The sequence below is a fragment of the Rosa chinensis genome, chromosome 6, assembly GCF_002994745.2.
Source record: "Rosa chinensis cultivar Old Blush chromosome 6, RchiOBHm-V2, whole genome shotgun sequence".
In the NCBI taxonomy this organism is placed as follows: Eukaryota; Viridiplantae; Streptophyta; class Magnoliopsida; order Rosales; family Rosaceae; genus Rosa; species Rosa chinensis.
In genome coordinates this window covers 52,295,836-52,312,349 of record NC_037093.1, presented here as the reverse complement: position 1 = coordinate 52,312,349, position 16,514 = coordinate 52,295,836, and positions in this window count along the sequence as shown.

Here is a 16,514-nt window from a genome sequence, read left to right as displayed (position 1 = left end):
TTCTCAGGTCAGGCCCGCCCGACGCGCTAAGTAATGAATAAGGGTGGCAAGACACCCTCCTTGGCAGCCCATAACTTAAGCCTAGGCTTAGAGCCCAACAGCCCAAGTTTGAGCCCAGGCCCAAAAACCCAAGCCCAAACCCGAGCTACCCAAACAGGAGCCCTAGCCCTCAGGAACCAAGCCGCCGCTGCCGCCATTCCTTCTGGCGGCCTACCGCAACCGAGCCTGACCATGGTGGACTCAAGCCACAAACCAACCAACGCCTCCGAGCACCTACACAACAGCCTGACACCAACGAAACCAAATTCGAAACCTCGATCGGAGGCGATCAAGCACAAAAGTGTGCAGAACTACCGCGCCTTCTCCAAGTCCAAGCAAAACCCAGAGATCGGGAGAATCCGATCCCCTCAAAACGCAGATCCTAACGCCAATCGATCAAGCACCCGGATCAAATTCTACCCACCAACGATCAGAGCAGAAACCTCCGGCAAACTCCTCTCGACGCTGGCGTCGCTACGCACAACAGATCCGGCTGGAACACGGCGCCGCTGTTAGACTAGAAACCCTAGGTTTCTCTTGCTCCTTTTCCTTAGATCGGATCAACTGGGTATGTTTTTGTAGGGTGGTTCTAGTTAGACCTCTAAATTTAATATTTGGACCTCCAACTTTTTTTAATTATTAATAGACTTTGTCAAGACAAATAAAGACAAAGAGAGAAAAATGGGAAAAAAAAAAATACTCTTCTTACCTCCCTAAATATAACATTCAATTAAATTATTTTTTTATTTCTTTTGGAATTTCCTTACATTGCCATATAGTTTTATAATTTACCTAAAATAATTAAGTAAAAATAATAGTTTCTATATATGGGCCATCATTTAATACAAAAATAAATTCAAAATAATCTGATTTGGAATTTCCTTAAACTAAATTCATTGAATATTATGATATAGTTATTACTCGATCTTCCAACCCAAAACCCTTGAAATCCTTCTTTTAGCAAATTCAAAAGGATTTCAGTAATATATCAAGATTGAGAATCTTTGATTAATTTTGGTGAATGAGAGACATACTCATAAGAGAACAATATCATGTGATTTTGATTCATTCTTCTTCTCATGGTTGAAGAAAGAGATAAAAAGTAGAGTAACAAATTGTTGTATCTCATATTCAAGGGTGTTTTGGTAAAAATAAGGAGGTCTACTTAGCTTTTCAAGTATTCTAAAAAGTAAATTAGAGGTGTACTAAGTATGAGAGGTCTAAATAGCAAATTTGGAGGTTCAAATAGAACCACCCTTATTTGTATTTTAAATTTGAGCTGGGTTTAGGCTTTAATTACCCTGTAATGTAGGATGCCTTATTGTACTTTCATTCTAATATATTATTATAGTTGGAACAAACAATGGAGATTAGTACGTATCACCCTTCTAATGATAAGAAAACCTCAAAATTAATGTCTGAAATCTTAATTAGAAAAAAGAAAGGAAAAAAGAGTTGACAGTAAGAATGAGAATGAGAAAATACATTTTGTTCCCAACTGTTTTCAAATATACACATTCATAAACAAGGTTTTCTGTAAATCCAAGAGTAGAAATTATAGAATCAAATTTCTTGTACCATTGTCTAGAAGCTTGTTTCAGGTCATAAATAGATTTTCTTAACGTGTAGACTGTGTTTTCACTTCCAGCTTCAATGAACCCTTCTGGTTGCCTTATGTAAATCACTTCATCTAGCTCACCATTCAAGAATGCAGTTTTAACATCATTTGATGTAGCTCCATATCAAAATAAGTTACTAAGGTTATGATTATTCTAAATGAATCTTTTGTAGAAACTGGAGAAAAAATCTCAGTAAAATTAATGCTCTCTTTCTGTGTGAACCCTTTGGCAACTAGCCTTGCCTTATGTCTCTCAACATTTCCATTTGCATTTGTTTTGGTTTTGAAAACCCATTTACAACATATAGGTTACTATTTGGGGTCAAGTTCAACTAATTATTCCTAAACTGCATTTTGGCTCATGCAATCAATTTTTGCTTCCATTGCTTGCTGCCACTCTTTTAATTCACTACTTTCAATGGCTTGGCTAAATATAATTTTATCATTATCTTCTGCACAATCCATTTCAATTTCTGCTTCTTGCAGATAGACAATATATATAATCACTCTCTCCCCCCCTATAAGTTGGTTATCTTGCTCTCTGTGATATTCTTGGGCTCAGGGTTTACAGGATTAGGTGGTGGTACTGGATGGTTTTGAGGTTTTAAAGCAGGAGCTGGTTCAGGTAAAGTTGCAGGTTCAACTTGATCATCATCAAAATTCATATCCTGAACAATTACTTGATCTTGTACATTTGATTTTTGGGAGTACTAATAGCTGTTGGTGATTCTATTTCTAAGGGCAATGTTATTTCTACATCTTCAGTTGACACAATTTCTTCAAATTCAGAAGGCTAATCTTCAAAATTTGTATTGTGTACTTTTTCACTTAGAAACTTGATGAGTTTTAAAAATTCTAGGTGAATGATGAGGAGAGTATAGCTTATAGCCTTTAGACTTATCTGGATATCCTATTAATTAATAACAGCTTATAGTTTTAGGATCAAGCTTGTTCAAGTTTGGATTGTAAACTCGAGCTTCTGCATGACATCCCCAAACATGATAGTGATGAAGATTGGGTTTCTTGCCACACCAAAGTTCAAAAGAAATCTTTTCTATGGCTTTACTAGGTGTTCTGTTGCAAAAATAAAGCCTCAACCCACAAGAATTTTGGCAAACCTGTTGTACACATCATACATCTAAACATGTTTAGAAGGGTTATGTTCTTCCTCTCACCAACACCATTTTGTTGAGGGTTATATGGTGTTGCGTATTGACTATTGAGTTTTAATTCCATTGCCCTAAAAAAACAAAGCAAATGGACCCTTCTGTTGAGCAGATTTTGTGTATTTTCCATAAAACTCAACCCCTCTATCAGACCTTACTGTTTTGATCTTCTCTTCTAGTTGATTTTCTACCTCAGTCTTAAAGATTTGGAAATCTTTAAGTGCTTGAGATTTTTCTGAGAATAGATGAATGTATCTGTATCTAGAAAGTCATCAATGAATATGATGAATACACATTCCCACAAATAGTTTGATGTCTAAATAGACCACATATATCAGTATGTATGAGTTCTAGAAGGTTTTGGCTTCTGTATGCAATATTCTTTCTTAAGTTGGTTATTTTTCCCTTAAAGCATTCCACACAATTTGTTAATCAGAAAAATCAAGTTGATTTAGAATTTTGTTTTTAACTAAAAATTTTCAATTTCTCTTTTGAAAAGTGGCCAAGTCTTCTATGCCACAAAAATGCAGACTTTTCATTACTTTTGGTTCTTTTAACTGGTGTTAGCTCAGTGGTTAGAGCACCCACTACCTAATGACGAAGTCATGGGTTCGAGTCACCATGGGGGTAGGAGTGAAATCCTTTGATCCTCTTTAAAAAAAACAATGAAAAAAAAAGAGAAAAAAAAAAAAAAAACACCTGTGAAAATGTTAGTACTGTTTGTGTTATTTTCTTCAACAAGTAAATTTCTTGTTGAGCCATAGAACCATTAAGCTGCAAATAATCATTCAATATAACACCAGAACCAATTTGAACAGAATTTTTAGAAATACTGGAACTATCAATAATGAGTCTACAACCAGATTTAATTAAAAGATAAACTAAAACCAAATTCCTTCTCATAGAAGGCACATAAAAAACATTATCCAAAACTAACAATTTTTCTAATCCTAGATCAATCTTTAAGTTGCCAATAGCCTTGATTACCACACTCATGCCATTGCCTACACACAGGTTCATTTCATCACTTTTTGAGATTCTCCTCCTTATGAATCCCTGCAAAGAATTAGTAATATGAATTGGTGAGCCTAAGTCTATCTACCAAGATTGTGGTTCAACATTAATAATATTAGCTTCTAGAGAAAAAGCTGAATTAGAAAGCATCTTACCCTTTTTGGCCAACAAGTGTTTATAACCAGTGCGATCCTTTTTCATGTGTCCTACTCTTTTGTAAAAGTAGCACTTGAACCTGAAGGACATGTTTTCTTTAGGTATTGTAGATGTTGAACCCTTAGTGATGGTTTGGCAGGCTTTAGCTTGTTATGAGCATTCTTCTTCTTAGGTTTCTCAATGAAGTTTATGGTGGTGGTAGGCTCTCTCTCTTTAATTAATCTTGTCTTCTTCATCAAAACAGATGACTATGAGTTCATCTAGGGTCCAGTTTTATTTCTAAGCATTATAACTAGCTAGTTCTCAGCTGACTATGACTGCTAGGTAGGGATTGCAGTGCATGATGTACTACTTGTTCATCCCTTACCCCCATCATAGCATAATACAACTTACCTCGTAACCATAAATATCACTAATTATCATACTTTTGAAATAGGTAACAAATGAAACTTATAACATAAGAAAAAGTAATAAATAAAAGTAGGCAATAAATTTTAAAAACTTGAAAATCATGCCTACTACTTTATAGTCATGACGTTAAACATACCTTAATCATGACATTAAATACCATTGAACATACCTTATAGCCATGACATTAGACATACCTTAGTCATGACATTAAATACTATTGAACATAACTTATAACCATGACATTATATAACATACTTCTTGAATAGGTAACTAATAAATTACATAATAAATAGCATTGAGGTATCTAAGACTATACATCTCTTGACAAGGTATAGGAAAAAACTCATAACATATAACCACCCAGCTACCTCATATCCATGAACATCACTAAATATCATACATTTGGAATATGTAACCAATGAAACTCACAGCATAAAAAGAGTTAAAATTAAAAAACCTATAGACATTAAAGTTTTAGAACTTGAAAGTCACTTGTTATAATGATGTATTTAAAACCAACTCAGAGCCTCTAAGGGAAGGGTTCCAACTCAGAACTCATCAAGCTGGCTTGGTCCAGGCCCAACATCTCCAGGATGCCATGTCATACATAGCAATCCCAGCGCCTCAGTCTGACTCGTCTGCCACTACCCGTGCCTTAAACGATTCACGTCACCGTGACCTCACGCAGCTTCGACCCAAATCATCACCACAACTCACTTCGTTAAGACCCGATCTAGAATCAAGCCAGTCCAGTGCCTCATTATCTGCACCACCGTTGATTTAGAACCCACGCTACCGGACTTGATCAGCATGACCACGCCGCTAGTCTTGATTGGAGGTGTTGCCATAAAATGAAGCCAAAGTCGTCTGGTACTTAAGCACAAACACCCACACAAGGAGCTCCTTCGAACAATTACAGATCAAACACCAGTCTCGCAGCAGACCCCAACACGACTATAAGGCCAGAGGCCAGCCCAAACGTCGAGGCGCCGCCTGACGAGCATGATTTTTTAATCGAAAAAGACCGGTCTTTGGGTTTTAGGGTTACTTGAGGAGAGAAAGATGGGAATCACATATATATATATTTAACAAACTAACTTTTGATTTGTAAGTACTCATTATATACTCAACTTTTTTCTCCATATTTTCAATCAATTATTGCTAATTATAATTTTTTATTTTAATTAGTCACTTATTTTTATGTTATATAATAAAATTAAAACAAAAAATATATAATGCCTAGGTGCCTAGCCGCCTGTTAATCCTCACATAAGTAATTAGGTGCTAGGCCATTTCATACCGCTTAGTGATTGTTAGTACATTGTCTAAAATTATATACCTCTTGACATGATATCAAAGAAACTCATAGCATAAAACAACTTACCTCATAACCATGAATATCAATAAATATCGTACATTTGGAATAATAAACCAATGAAAAAAAATAGAAAGAAAGTAGGCATTAAACTTGGAAGTCAAGCCTACTACCTTAAAGCATCTTTTGCGATGCTAACAATTTTTTAGTTACATTTTAGCAAAAATAGTCATTTTGGCTAGCTAATTTTAAAGGAAAAAATGTACTAACAGTGTCCGAACACTGTGAGGACTATCAAAGTGATACCTGAACTTTAAAACTTATCAATGTGATACCTGAACTTATATTTTCTTGTCAACATAGTACCTACGTTAACTTTCCATCACGGTGCCATCAATTATGATCATGTGTGATGCACGTGAGGTTGAAAATGAAGGCAAAAAAGACTTTTACTCCATCATATCCTAAATGAATAAATTTTGAATACATCGAGTCCCTTCCCTCTCGCTTTTCTCTCTAGCGTGGTGGGTTAGGGTTTCCTTTGTGTACATCTGTGCCAAAGGTGACTGTTGTCTTCTACGTTGATTCATGTTACAACTTATGTTCTTTCTGTTCGATTGGTTCTGCAAGTGGCTCGTTTGGGTTAGTTCTCTACTGGTAAGAATGGAGGATGAGTTGGGAGATCTGGTACGTAGGTTAGATCTGTCAGAAGAGGAGGCACAAGTGATTGTTCTACCGGAGGATTCGTCGAGTTGGAAACCCAGGAAGTTCCTTCTGGTAGGGCAGTTGTTGACGAACAAGCCGTATCATAAGGATTTGTTGATTGGCACAATGAGGGCTCTTTGGACTCCCAAGAAGAGCAGAGGGGAATGGCCTCGGGTCTCGGCTAGTGTTCTGGAGCGTTCGGATCGGATAGTCTTCTCTTTCACACATGAGTATGATCGGAATAGGGTGTTGAGGGGATGTCCGTGGCATTTCGATCATGCCCTGTTTGCAATATCGGCGACTGATGGTAGGGAAAATCTCCGTCGTGTGTCTCTACAATGGCAGTTGTTCTGGGTGAGGGCCTGGGGCATCCCTCCACTTTATATGGAGGAAGAGACGGGGAGGCGTATTGGGGACTCTGTGGGAAGATTTGTCCGTATGGAGGCGCCGGAGGATGGGGTTTTCCTGGGCACGACGTTGAAGGTTAGGGTTCTGCTGGACACTGATAAACCTCTTAGGCGGGTTGCGACGATCAAACTTCCAGGGCAGCGGAAGGCCTCCTGTTTTGAGTTGGATTTCCTGAAGCTTCCTACATTCTGTTTTTATTGTGGGCTGTTACATCATGATTCAAATCGGTGCGAACTTCATCCCTCGGGGAGGATCAAAGAGAAACAGTTTGATGCGCTCCTCTGTGTTGAAAAGAAGGATCGCTGGTTACTGGAGAAAGAGAGTAAGGAAAGAAAGGAGGCTGTGGAGCGTTTGGTACGAGATGGTCGCCGCTTTGGCTTTCTGAAAACAGGGAGGACTGGCTGGTCAATGACGGCACCGGATTTCCTGATTTCTGGTCTGAGCAGAATGAGGACGGAATGGGAGGAGGAGAATGGGCTGGAAGGGGATCCAGTTGATATGGAGGTGGAGGGTGAGTTCAGTGCTAGAGAGGCGGAGCACTGCCGTGGCCCCAAACGGCGGCGGCAGGTGCTGATGGAGGTGGTTGCTCCAGATTCAGAAATGCAAAACTTACGGGATGTGGAGATTAATTACTCCCCGAATTTGGTGCAGTCCTTGATAGCTGGTGATCCTAGTTTGGAAAGGAATATGAGGAGATTAGAGTCATCGGTGGAGGGGTCACTGGCGGATTCTACGGTGTTGGACAATATTGCTTTTTTCCCGCCGCAACAGACGCACACTTTTGATCCTCCTGAGTTCGTCATTAATAGTAATGACGTGGCAATTACAGGGGGGATTCAGTCAAGTGGGCCTGCGCCCATATCTGGGGGTACATGGGATGTTGTGGCTAAGGACAAGGACCAGACTATTCGCAAGGGTGAACTGGGTGCTCCGACACTGGGTCTTGCAGATGTTAGTGCGGAGGGGGGTCGTATCGAGGCCGGATCGGCCCCACTTGTGTCCCAACTTAAGGCCAACAAGAAAAGAGTGGGTACGAAGGGTTTCCTCATGGGAGGTGGTACGAAGAAAGGGAGAGCGGTTGTTATGAAGTTGCCTACATACACTAATGCGAGTCGTGGACGTACTCAGAATCGTCCTTCCGTGATGGGCCCGGATTTGGTCCATCACGAGTCATGAATGTTTTATGTTGGAACTGCCAGAGGATTGGGAACCCTTGGACAGTGACAGGGCTTAAAGGGATTATTTCCCTCAACGTTCCCAGCATTGTTTTTCTATCGGAGACGAGGTGTACAGAGGAGGAGATGAAGAGTGTGCATGAGCAGCTGGGTTGGCGGAATGCTATTTCGGTCAACTGCAAGTTTGTAAAGAAAAGAAGAGGTAAGAGGGTGAGTCATTCAGGTGGTTTATGTCTGCTTTGGAATGATGATGTTAAGGTGGCTTTACAATCTTTTTCGGAGAGCCATATAGATGTTGTTATCGGAGAGGCGGGTGATCCTAAGTCGTGGCGGTTTACGGGAATTTATGGCCAGCCAAGAACAGAGAACCGGCATCACACATGGAATCTTTTGCGAACATTGAGCCTTCAAGGGAATCTTCCGTGGGTGGTTGGAGGGGACTACAATGAGATTTTTGTGAGCACAGATAAGTTGGGTGGCTTGGTTCGGAATGCTAGGCAGATGGATGCTATGCTTGAGGCCCTAACTTTTTGTGAACTGGTGGATTTTGGGTTTGTGGGGCCAAAGTTCACGAGGCGGGGGACAAGGGGTGGAGAGGAGGTGCGGGTTAGGCTGGATAGGTTTATGGGTACTGCAAATTGGCGTGACTAGTTCCCAGGGTCTAGAGTCCGGCATCTGGATCCATGCAAGTCTGATCACCTCCCTATCCTGTTGGAGATTCAGGAACAAAAGAAATGAAAGAAGAGACGTAAAAGGCGCTTCAAGTTTGAGGAGTGTTGGTTATTGGACAAGCAGTGTATGGAGGTGGTTCGAACTAGTTGGGAGAGTGTTTCTGGGGTGGGCCCTTTTCAAGTTTTGTGGAATAGACTACGTACAACTCGAGATGCTTTAGAAGTTTGGAGTCGTGAAAACTTTGGATATATTCGGAGGGACATTGAGAAGACTAGGGCGCAGCTTGCAGTTTTCTATGGTACCACACTCTCTGCAAACTTAACTGCAGAGAGACAGGCCCTGGAGTCGGAACTGAATGATCTTTTGTAGAAGGAGCAGGTATTCTGGCGTCAGCGGGCGAAGGCCTTCTGGTTAAAGGATGGGGATCTTAATACCAGATTTTTTCACCAACGTGTTAAGAATCGTAGGAAGAAGAATACCATTACTGGGCTTTTTGATAGGGATGGAAAGTGATGTTCGATTGATGACGAGATTGAGAAAATTGTGCTGGACTACTTTGGGGACCTATTTTCCTCGGTCAGGCCTGGGAATTTCCAGAACATTCTAGAAGCAGTGAGTGGGGGGGGGGGGGTGTCTGTGGATGACAATAATAAGCTGGCTGGTGTGGTTGAGAAGGACGAGGTTTTCAGGGCAATTAAGTCTATGCATCCGGCCAAATCCCCTGGGCCAGACGGGTTTTCGCCTAGTTTCTATCAATCTTTTTGGGAGTTAGTCGGAGATGATGTGGTCGGGGCAGTTCGTGAATTCCTTGAATCGGACGAGTATTTAAAAGAGGTGAATAGGACTTTTGTGGCATTGATTCCGAAGGTGGAGGCCCCTGTTCATATGACTCAGCTTCGTCCAATAAGTCTTTGCAATGTGATCTATAAAATTGGGTCCAAGGTTCTAGCTAATCGCTTGAAGCCAATGCTTGATTCACTTATTTCACCGTTCCAGAGTGCATTTGTCCCGGGTTGGCTTATTTCGGATAACTCTTTGATGGCATTTGAGATTTCTCATTGCTTGAAAAATAGACGGAGTGGAAAAAAGGGTTATTGTGCTTTGAAACTGGACATGAGCAAGGCGTACGATAGAGTGGAATGGGTGTTTCTTGAGGCGGTCATCCTCCGTCTTGGAGAGGAGTGGATTAGATGGATTATGCGGTGCGTTACTACGGTCTCTTATTCGTTTATCGTTAACGAAGAACCGAGAGGGCGGTTGATTCCAACTCGGGGATTGAGGCAGGGTGATTCAATCTCACCGTATTTATTCTGACTATGCTCCGACGTGCTTTCCCGGTGTATCTTGCAGGCAGAAAGCCTAGGTGATGTGCATGGGGTTCAGATTTGCATGGGGGCACCTAGCATTAGTCATTTGTTTTTTGCCAATGACTCTTTTATTTTTTTCAAAGCAGAGAAGGCAGAGTGTGAGGTTTTGAGGAATATCTTGCTGGCATATGAAAGCTCGTCCGGTCAACATGTAAATTTCTAGAAAAGCCGTATCTCATTTAGTAAAAATGTGGATATGGAGTTACAGGAGGCGATTGCTGATTATTTTGGGGTTGAGAGAGTGGAGAAGCATGACAAGTATCTTGGCCTCCCTACTGAGATAAGCTACTCCAAAACAGAAGCTTTTAGTTTCTTAATTGATAAAGTCAGAACACGAACCCGGGGTTGGCGTGAGAAGACTCTTAGTGGTGCGGGGAAGGAGATTATGATCAAAGCTGTGGCTCAGGCTATTCCCTCCTATGTAATGAATTGTTTCGAAGTGCCTAAACATATTTGCAGTGAGATGCACATGTTGATGGCTAGATTTTGGTGGGGTGAGGCGGAGGAGGAGCGGAAAATTCACTGGGTGGCTTGGGAGAAGATGTGTTACCCGAAAAATGAGGGTGGTCTGGGTTTTAGAGATATGCATGTCTTCAACCTAGCCCTCCTAGCTAAACAGGGGTGGAGAATTGTACAAAACCCGGATTAGATTATTGCTCGACTGTTGAAAGCAAAGTATTTCCCTCGATGTTCTTTTATGGAGGCTGAACTAAAGGGCGGCGAATCGTATACGTGGCGTAGCATTTTGTCTGGTAGGGAGGTTCTCAAATTGGGGCTTCGATACCAGGTCGGTGATGGGAAGAGTATCTCGGTGTGGAACGATCCGTGGATGCCGCTTCCTAGTTTGTTCAAGCCTTATTCACCAATTATGGAAGGGACAGAAGAGTTGAAAGTGGGGGATTTGATTGATGAGGAGGCTAAGGAGTGGGTCGTTGAATTCATGGAGGAGTTGTTTACTCCAGGTGAGGTGGAGTTGATGGCGTCTTTTCCACTTAGTGTTCGAGGGGCAACTGACAGGTTAGTATGACATCATGATAGAAAGGGCATGTTTAGTGTGAGAAGTGGATATCACGTAGCAAATTCTGCATGGAATTGCATGGGAAGGGGTTCAACGTCATCAGGAGACAGTGGTGGGGTCAACATGAAGTATTGGGCCATGATATGGAAAGCTAGAATTCCACCCAAGGTGAAAATTCATGTTTGGCGACTTCTAAAGGGTATCTTGCCGACTAAGGTGGGCCACTAGCGTAAACATGTCACCTTACCAGATCTCCGTTGTGTTTTCTGCTTGGACGAAACGGAAACAGGTACTCATCTTTTTAAGTCTTGTCCGGCTTTGTCTTGTTTTTGGTTGTTTGGGCCACTGAAAATCCATGCTAGGGAGCACCCAGCCACGGATGAGATTGCATGGGTTATGGATATGTTGGATGTATTGCATGCGGACCACCGTGACCGGTTTTTGGTGTGCCTCTGGGCCATCTGGGCCGAGCGGAACAATGTACTTTGGAAGAATGTCTCCTTCCAACTGATGAATTTGATTTGGTGGTCAACCCGTGTCTTAGAAGAGTTTCAGAAATATCACCCAAAGGCGGTAAAAAAGAAGAAGCGGCCGCCGTCTAAGTGGCAGAATCCTCCCAGAGGTAGGCTGAAAATAAATGTTGATGGTGCTTTCAGAGTTGATAGTGGATGTGGAGGTATTGGAGTAGTGGTCAGAAATGATTCTGGTACGGGTATTGCTGCGCTTGCTAGACCTGTTGTACATGCACACTCGGTTCTTAATAAGGAAGCGGAGGCGTGTAGAGCTGGTCTACTTCTTGGGATTCACCAAGGTTGGGATGACATTGATATTGAAAGCGACTCTGCCATTCTGATTGCTGCTCTACAGAGTGAGGAGAAGAATTTCTCGGAGGTAAGTCGGGTTCTTGATGATTGTAGAGATTATCTTGATGCTTTCCAATCAGTTAGAATTCGACATATTTACCGTGAAGCAAATGGTGTTGCGGATAGACTTGCACACCTTGCTAGTTGTTTTGCTATTGACGATGTATGGTTAGATGAGACTCCTGCTATTATTCAGGACGTTCTCTACGAGGATATGTGTCATTGTTCTTCTGTAGCTCGGGGTTCGGGTTTTATGTCCCCCCGATGCAAAATTTTACTACTATTAATATAATAAATGGAACTGGGCGTGGGGCTGAGCCTCCCAACTAGGCTGGGTTCCAAACCCCTATTCAAAAAAAAAAAAAAAGAATAAATTTAAAATTTAAAATAAAAACTGAATAAATTATTATATTGAAAATAAAAGTTGAATAAATCTTTTTGCTTTGTTCTATTAACCAAGATCCCAATCCAATACGTCATAAAACAAAAATAAAAAAAATTATGAATCCAATCATCATGATTGGATATTATCCCCATCAACGTGAGCAATTCTTCAGTGATAGCAACGAAGATAAGTAGTTGAACTAGATATTGTTCATGTTCATCTTCTTAAACCCAGCAAAAAAAAAAAAAAAGAATCCCAGCAATTGTTCATGTTCTTAACCCATTCATGTTCATCTTTACAAACTCGACAAACCCATTTTCCCATTTTGGAAGAGAAATGGAAGATCTAGGAACTTCCAAGAACCAAAAAGATCGAAAAATTGAAAACCCATTGCTGCTCGAGATTGTTATGCTTCTCATGCTCGGCGAGAAGTGAAGCTGCACCGTCGTCTATGCAGCCCCAACAACTCCTTTTTGTTCTTCTCCTCCCCCTTCTTCAAATCCCTATCACAACCACCAATTGCATAAATTCAACGAACACTCAAACAAATTATGACACCATCACAATTTACACTCACCTGACTCAAGCAATCAAGCGACTTGATTGATTAACCAGCAGCATAAGGAGCAGCTGGAGGAGCATATGCTGCCCTTTTCTTCTTCTTCTTAGACAAGCAGAAGAGACCAAGTGCAAGGAATGCGAGGAAGAAAACACCGCCCAGCGAGACGAAGGTGGCGATGTAAACTGTGCGGTGGTCTTGATGGTGATGCGTCAAGATTTGGGGTGAAGGTGCCAGCGGATTGTAAGGAGTGGGTGCCCAAGGATGTGTATGCCCTCACCATTAGATCCAAACCCACCAACCCCATTATTCCAGCCATACACTTCAATTAAACCCATTCCACCATTAATCACAATTGAATCCATTCCAGCCATCAATCACAATATTCCAAGCCTGCTCTGTTCTCCTCCCACCGCCGCTGGTAGTCTGGTACACCTTCATACTTCGCTCCCTCCCTCCTTCCCCTCACCCCACTAACCTCCTCTACACATGCACACGCGCCATCCATGGCTTCTCCGCCACGCTCTCCGCCACGCTCTCCGCTTCCCAGGCCCATGCACTCCAATCCCACCCCACCATCCTCTCCGTCGGCCTTTGGCCCAGCTCCAACTTCGGCCTCACCTCTGGCCTTTCCACTATATAGCCTATATCATCATTTCCCAAACACCATCCCCAATTCAATTTCAAAAAAACAAGCTATTAGAGTCCTCGTTCTATCTCCTGATGATGAATGAGGGAGAAGAAGAACTGGTGATGAATGGAGAAAAAAAAGAATTTTTTTTATTTCTTTCTTTATTTCTATCTTTTTTATTATAAAATTTATTTTTTTGAGGGCACATTAGTCATTTAGCTCTCTTTTTCGGTCTCACGTGTGTCACACGTGATCAACTTGACGGCACCGTGACGGAAAGTAAACGTAGGTACTATGTTGACAAGAAAATATAAGTCCAGGTATCACATTGATAAGTCTTAAAGTTCAGGTATCATTTTGACAGTCCTCACAGTGTCCGGACACTGGACACTGTCGGTGCATTTTTCCCTATACATCTACATGTCCGGACACTATTGGTGCATTTTTCCCTATACATCTACATCAGTTCTCTCTATTTTACATAGTTCTAAATTTATATTATTATTTGAATGAAGAAAAAATAATTTAAATATATTTATAAATTATAAATAAAACTTTAAAAGGAATACTTTAAATTAACAAAAATAATAGAGAACCTCATCTTGCTTTCCATATTTAGGAGCGAAATAACTAAAAGTTAAAATAGAGAGTCACTTAGGAGTCTAGTATAGCTACTCACATGGATAAAAAGCTAAAGTACTCTAAAAAATAACTAAGGAGCCAAGTTAGAAAATTTGCTAATGATGCTCTTATAATTATGACATTAAACATACCTTATAGCCATAACATTAAATAATATATCTCTAGAAGAGGCAACCAATAAATCACATAACAATCTCAAGAGAAACCCTAAACACCCAAAACCGTTTTTTCCTTTACCGTGAGTATTCGACCTTGTCCGGCGTAGCCCGACGGGAGCAGGCCTCTTGCCTTGCCGTCGTCTGGGGGTCTGCTGCCGGACGGGTATTTGATTCAAAGAGATTGCAAGGGTTTCCATGGATGGTTGCGCTCGATGTGGTCGCAGGAAGCCTCGGGTTGTGTTTTCTAGTTGCATCTTGACTAGCGCAGGAAGCCTCGGGTTGTGCAGTTCAAGACAGACGGCTTGGGTTATGCTTAGATGGTAGGCAGAGAGTGCGGCGGTGGGCCGGCGTGCTTCAGGCTGGAGTGTGCTGTGGCGGGTTTGGTTAGAAGTGGCAAGGGGTAGCGGCAATATAGATCTGGGCGGCACAGGTAGGAGCAGGGCGGGTCGGCAGGGGTCGGAGCAGAGCAGGTTGGGTCGCGCTGCTGGGCTTGTGGCGTACGACACGTAGTTTGGAGAGGATGGGCTGAAGACCAGGCTGGATTGTTGTGCTCTGGAGGTGGACTACTCCTTTGGATGCTCTTGGGCTTCCTAATTTGGGCTGGGGTTGCTGGCCCTATGCCCAACTCTATGTTATTAGCTTTTGTCTAATTACACTATTTTCTCTTAACTGTCTAGCCTACAAAATGTTGATATTCTACATCCAAAGATGAAGAGTTTCTTAATGCACCGCAATTGAGTGCATTGGCTTCAGAAGCTTTTCTTTGCTATTATTCCTAGATAGAATATTGTTATTCTGATAGGCTCCTGAATAAAGGAGCGGAAATGTTTCAAGTATAATGGCACCTAATCCCTTGTGGGAACTATGTGTCTGTGCCATTCTGGCCTGTGTTTTACCATTAATGATATCTTCTTTACCTAAAAAATAAATAAATCACATAACAATTAGATGTTTAAACTAAATACCTCTTGACAAGGTATCAAAAAAAAAAAACTATAGCCATAAAAATCACTAAAATTTCATACATTTGGATTAGGTAACCAATAAAACTTATAGCATAAAAAAAATAAAAAAAATAAAAAATAAAAAACCTATAGGCATTAAATTTTTAGAACGGCTTGAACTTCATGTTTACTACTAACTTCTTATTTTTTTCTTCAAAATGTAACCTGAAAGTCAGGTGTTTTACTGAAGTTGGCTTATGTATAGCAAGTATAGCATAGTTGAATGAACTCTTTGTTAGGTATGTAACTGATACAAACCATTATATGAACTAGATTATTAATGAAATTTCTCGTCCATCGAAGTCCACTGTTAGCATTGGCACTTGCCTCGCTAGCATTGAGATGTTGCTAGATGGGAATGGTTGCTATTGCCCTTGGCGGGATTGCAGTGTTTGGGGTTTAGACGGTGAGTAGGCGATTTTGCTTGGGTTCAAAGCTCTTTTATGGTTAAGGGTGGTTGTGGGCACTTCTTCATAGGACGACGTTGACAGCGCGGTATGGGTTTTGGCCGCAGCAGCGATGAGACTTTTTCGAGGAGTTATTGGAGGGTTGGGGAGTGTGGGGCCCAATTGGGTCTGGCCAAAATGTTCCGGCTTCTATTGGTGCCTTCTGGATGGCGACGTCATGGTGATGATGATGTTTCTTTCAGGCATGGCGGCGGTGGAACGCTTACGGCCATGGTGGCGTCAAAGATACACTCTGGTTGTGTGCGGCAGTTTTTCTGCAGTGGGTTCGAGGCTTGAAGGCTTGAACTAGATAGGCCCAATCATATTTGGGCTTTGGATGCTGCTTTCTTTTGGGCCTTTTGGGCTGCTATGATTTTAGATAGTTTTAGTTTGTTTACTTTCAATAATTTCCTATTCTTTTAGGGGACTATGCAGTTTGTTTTGTGCAACCTAAAGGTCTTATCTAGGTGTCCTAGCTAATCTTCTGGAGTAGTACTAAAGGAGAATTCAAGATATTTGTAATCATGGTGGAATAGATGACAAATGGGTGGAACTAACACATCTTCTTGTTTGTCTATAGATGACAGCGGAAGGGTATGTAATGATTATTCTGACTTGTGATGAATGAAACTAAAACTCAATTTGGCATTGATTCAAAAAAACAAAGAAAAACAAAATCTTAATTACCTCGGTGATAGATACTTTGTGAACCCCTGTCAAAAGAAAGATATGCAAAATATCTTAACATTCGATTCATCAACA